Genomic DNA, 5,390 nt, shown 5'->3' on the forward strand with positions numbered 1-5,390 from the left:
ATTACTGCATTGGCACAAAATGTCACCTTGGCTCCTGCCACAAAGCCAAGATTTACAGAAATGTCAGAAGAGGAAAAAATGATGATAACGAGGGCTTTATGAAGCAGCAGCTTTACTTTTTTTTGCAGGTTGTCTACTTAAGCTGGCCTGCAGTGCTTCTGTGTAGTTTAATAATTAAAGGGAAGACTGTTTTTTTTATTATTTTTTTAAATAATACAGATGGTAGTTCTTTCAGTCACATGCTCACCTGCTTTTTGTTAGAACAGCCAATGCCCAAATGTGCAGCAGCTTCACTTGTGTGCCTCTGCAAGGACCGCAGTAGATTGCCAACAGAAATAGTTACAATTGTTGAAATCTTGCTACCCAAAGGATGCATCAGAATTCACCATCCAACTGTCTGGAGGTCTTATTGCTCAGCCTTGACTTGCTCGTGAATCTGATGAGAGCTGGCAGTGATTTGAGAACTTCTGGTGGTGTTCAGAGAGATGAGAGGTGGCTGAGAATAGATAAGAGTTAGCTGAGATGCTGGCAGAGGCTGGGAGGGGGAAAAAGCCTCCCACAATTATTTTCTTTCCTTAGGAGAGATTCTGTTACTTGCAGCTGCAAATGCTGCTTCCTGGCAGCTGCTGTGGAAAGGTTTAAGACATGAAAAAGGCTTGCTTCTCCCGACGTGCTCCCAGCCTTGGCCCAGCCACATTCCCAGGGACTCACTTTTCATTATTAACACACACACGTTCAGCAGCAGCAAAACCTCTGACGCAGGAGGGGCGAGTGGTTGTCCTGCTCATTTGGAAGTAGCAGCAGCTCTGGTGCCAGCGGTGCTGGTGGCTGTGAGTGAGGGGATGGTTGTCCAGGTGTCCTGAATCACCCACAGCATGAATTAAATGTTCTGACTCAGAAGCAGGAAGGGGAGAGCTTGTGGCAGGAGGAGGAAGGCTGTGGCATTTCTTCCCCAGGTACACATGCTGGATCATAAATAAACAGTTGTCTGTAGTGATGTGATTTCAGCAGAAAGATTGGTCTTCTGTAGCCAAAGGCTGCTTAGCACAGTAATCAAATCCAGCGTGGGAGGACATAAACGCCCAGTCCTGTGCTAATTAATGTTTCTGGGAGTGCAGCTCTGCACTTTGACAGCAGCTCATTGCACTGATGCTGGGTGCTGGCTGCCATGTTCCCTTTCCATTTGTGGGCAGCTCCACGCCTGCTGTAGGCTGAGAGCAAAGCTCAGGTGTGCTTTATGGGCTGGGATCACTGATGTCCCATCACATTGTAACAACCAGATTCACGTTACAAGATGCTGCTGGCTGTGGCCTGGCTGGGGCAGCCCCCAGGAGCCGCAGCCCCCAGGAGCCACAGCCCTGGAGTGGTGCTCTGTGTCCCCATGTCCTTGCAGGAATGCCAGGGCTGTGCCCTTGCCGACTGGAGAATGATGGATGAGCCCCATCATCATACCACAAGCCTGGCAGGGCAGGCAGGGAGCAGCGACTGCTGTAATAGGGTCATGATTTTCAAAACAAGGTCAAGCACCATGCCTGTGGGTGAGTATCCTCATCAGGGGATGGCAGGAGCTGTTCGGACACGCAGGGTTGGATTCCAGCTGATCCTGACAGTGAGCATCTTCCCTGCCCTGTGATGACCTGGTGTCATGCTCCTCGTGCTCATCCTGACCCTGATCTCTGTGTGCCTTGCCCACTCTTACTTTTGATGTAACCTTGCTGGGAGGACTCATGCTCTGTATTTAAGGCCAGCATGGACTCCCATGAGTCCAGAAGGCTCAGTGCATCCATGGGCAGGTTTTTGGGGTGGGTGACCTCTGTGCAGCTGCAGCTCTACTGCAGGGTACCCAGGGTTGGCTTGCGCATGAGTTACAATTACAGTTGTAATTACTGTGGGAGGAACTTTGCTGTAGATTTGAAGGGTTTAAATGGGGCAAATCTTGTGGGAGAGGTAATACCTTTTATTAGGTGGAGAAAACAAATCAGCTTTCAGGTACACAAGCCCTTCTTGACATTATCGTTGCTGTTATTATCCCATATTGGTGCTATTAGGAACGAGGGCATTGCATTAGAGGGGAAGCACATTATGCAAGTGTTTAGACTTGCTGGTAACTGCTCTCTGCTGACAGCTATTTGCTTAATGATATGTTGGAGCAGAAGCCAACAGCAAGGACGAGCAGAAGGAGCACTGCCTGGGCTGTGATGCTCTGGGAAGAGGGCTGCAAAGACCTGGTGGTGGAGGTTCTTACCCTCTGGCTCTAAGGAGACCTCCAAGTTCCATCCTCTGTGTCTGATAGGGCTCTGCCCTTGGTATATTCCCAATGGAGTGCCCTGAAGAGCTGGTATGGGTTCAGGCTCAGTGCTGCTGCCAGTGCTGGAGGCAGAAATGTCTGCCAGGCTCTAAAGGTGTGAATGTGACTGGTCATGTTCTCAGTGTCATGTGCTGTCCGGGGCGGGTGGCAGAGCCAGTTTTTCTGCTTCCAAAGTGAGACTTGGGGAGGAGACCGCAATGCTCAAATAGCCACCACTCTGCCTGCTGCCAGTTAGATGCCGAGGAGCCCACTCACCTTTCCTGCTTCAGGTAGGACACCTTCCTCCATCTTCAATGTCGCTGTGGGCATTTACAGACCGGCTTATTGATGCTGTGGGCTGGAGGAGAGGAGTAGAAGTGTGGGGTGATGCGCAGGGTGAGGCAGGAGCAGCCCTGGGTCAGCTTTGCTGTGGGGCATCTTGCGGATGGAGATGGGACATCGTGCCCTATCTTCTCTGGGAAGGGCTGCAGTCCTCCTCAGTTGTGCCTGGAGGCATTGGGACCACACATGCTATCACATGTGATGGGTTTAAGAAGGCTTGCTTTGTTTCCCAGCGTTCTGTTCCATGTGCACCTCCTGCTTTGCTCAGCTGCAAAGGGAAATCACAGCTCAGCACAGCTAAGCTTCACCTGCCCATGCTTTAGCTCACAGCTCCATCCGAGGCTGGGAGCCCTGTATGGCTGTGGTGAACGACTGCTCATTTGACATGGAGGCACAGAGCAGAGGCAGCCTCATGGGTCTGGGGCTGAGCAGGAGCTGCTGTTTGGTGCATGGCACCCAGCGTCAGGGAATCGGTTGCACCTTCCTAGGGGCTGCCTTTCCTTTCGCTAATGTTCGATTCTTTTTAACGATTTTAGATTAAAAAGTAATTATTTCTAATTAAGAGCTGCACTTCTAAATTATGGAGAGGAAGTAGATTGCTATTCATTATTAATTAGATTTTACCTTTGCACCAATTGTGCCTTTGTCAGCCCCTACCTGCGCTTTGCCTGCGGCCTCCTGGAGCGTGTTTGGAAAACACAGATCAGCGTAACCAACCCAGAGACCGCCTTGTGCTTCACTGTGCACAGACAGTGTCATTTTGTGGGCTTAAAAACATTAATTGAAAGCCTTCACCTCCTGCCTCTCTCCACCAGCGATGAGCAGAGACTGCTCTGTAGCTGTGTGCTGGGGCAAAGGGCCAACCCCAGTGCCCCCGCCTGCAGCATGGCCCTGCTCCCTGCCCTGCTGCCTTCCCTCTGCCACAAGTGCCAATTTTGCTCTTTGTGTCTGAGAAGGAATGTTTAAGCTGCCAGTGCTTGGGGTTTTTTTTTCTTTTTTTTTTTTTTGGGCTCTGTTTGTTCTTGCTGTTTTTAAAGAAATCTGTTTGCCTTCTTCTGAGCTGCTTTCTTCGCCGTCTGTCACTGCTCAGGCACTTAATCAACGCTCAGAGTTTTCTTACTGCCGCTGCCTCCATCTCCTTTCCTGCTCTCATCCCATCCCTGGGGGACGTCTCTCATCTGTTGCTTCTCCAGAACCCCAAAGCATGGAGCCTTACTTACCCTTAATTTAAAACATTTTGAATATTTCTGTGGTTCCCACCTGCTCCCAGGTGGGTTTGGAAATGGAGTTGAGGTACCTCTCTGCATGCAAACAGCAGGGACTAAGGATGTATTTTCATTCCCTCCCCTCTGTGTGCCATAGGTGTGAGCACCTCGTGCCCCAGAGCCCTTTGGCTGTGGTGAAATGTCGACGATCCTGAAATGTGAGTGTGGGATGGGAGCTGGGGAGGGACCCTCCTGGGTGCTGCCGTTAATGACCCTCCCCCTGTGCCCACTGCAGGGTTTGGAAGGGAAGATAAGGAGAGAGAGGAGAAGGAAGAGGAAAAAAAACAGGAGGCAGAGGAGGAAAAAGACGAGGTATGGTTATCCTAGTGCTGGTGTTTGGTAGGGTGGGGCCAGCCCCTGAAAGGGGTATTGTGGCATGGGGATGGTTGCTTTGTACAAGAGTTGTGGGAGGATTTTGAAAGCCTCAAAAGATTTAATTTATATCCTGTCTGTGAAGGACAGCGGTGCCTGACTCGTGGTGTTCACAGCTGGTGGTTGATGCTGAGCCATCTGCAGCCTGAACTCGACGTGGCTTTTCCATTGACAGCCAGCTCAGAGCCTGGCTCTTTCTCTCTGTGTAACTTCTCTCCATCCTGAATAGCAAATGGGGGGGCAGGTCCCCTGGTGACACTTGTCCTTTCCTCTTTGCAGGGAGTTGGAGATGATGACAACAGCAGCAGCAGCAGCAGCACTGAGGAGGTAAGCGTCCAGCGTGCCCCATGCTGAGCTCCCCAGCACCAACCATTGCATGCATGCTGTTTTTAGGGGGCATTCAGCACCCGGAGGCACCCAGCAGCACCCAGCCTTCCTCTCACACCATGCTGCTTTTCTTCTTATTTCAGCCTCAGGACCAGGGCCACGCTGAGGATGATGAGAAGGAAGCCCAGGAGTAGACTTGCTGGGCATGCCGAAGAGGTGGGGATGCTGGAGGGGGCTGGCCATTGGTAGCCAAATAAAAGCATTTGGACCCTAAAGAGAGATGCTATTTGTTCATCCCAACAAGCTGTCCGCCCCTAAAACAGCTATGAAAAGGCAGGTGGTGGGGAGCAGGTTTTGGTCAAGATCGTGAAAAAGGATGGAGAGAAACGCTTACAGCTGGATGGCATTTCCCATTGATCGAAACCACAGCAAAAGCACTCGCAGGGGAAAAATTAACCCCGAACTGCGGGACGCTAACAGGATGCCGAGCGTGTGGCTGCCCCGTGCTCTGCTGCGGCTGGGAGAGCCGGGAAAAAAGGGAAAACGGGAAAAATGAGCTGTCACCGCCATCTACCGGGACTGGGACGAGTGGCAGCGGGGCCGGGGGTTTCGTAACGACTCGTGGGGTGTTGGGTAAGGCTTCCTCCGAACGGCCTCACGCCTTCAATAGTGCCTATTTCGGACAAACTTCTGAGCCAAATTGGAGGATTTTACTTGAAACCACAGAATTTTTGGCTTTCAGTATTGCCTTCTCGGAACAAATGCAGCCGGCTGTTGTGTAACCACAGCAAAGAGCA

The 5,390-nt window shown here is 51.2% G+C and overlaps 2 long non-coding RNA genes across 2 annotated transcripts; both read left to right on the top strand.

Annotated features, from left to right (window-relative positions):
- Positions 1 to 1,152: 1,152 nt before the first annotated feature.
- LOC104913299 lies at positions 1,153 to 4,170 on the top strand. The gene is made up of 3 exons (XR_795283.2): positions 1,153 to 2,577; positions 3,992 to 4,052; positions 4,130 to 4,170. It is a non-coding gene; the product is annotated as an uncharacterized LOC104913299 (long non-coding RNA).
- Positions 4,171 to 4,312: 142 nt separating this feature from the next.
- LOC116217197 lies at positions 4,313 to 4,868 on the top strand. Its single transcript, XR_004161377.1, has 2 exons — positions 4,313 to 4,593; positions 4,737 to 4,868. It is a non-coding gene; the product is annotated as an uncharacterized LOC116217197 (long non-coding RNA).
- The last annotated feature ends 522 nt before the right edge of the window (positions 4,869 to 5,390 follow it).

This window comes from Meleagris gallopavo, chromosome 15, assembly GCF_000146605.3.
Source record: "Meleagris gallopavo isolate NT-WF06-2002-E0010 breed Aviagen turkey brand Nicholas breeding stock chromosome 15, Turkey_5.1, whole genome shotgun sequence".
NCBI lineage: Eukaryota > Metazoa > Chordata > Aves > Galliformes > Phasianidae > Meleagris > Meleagris gallopavo.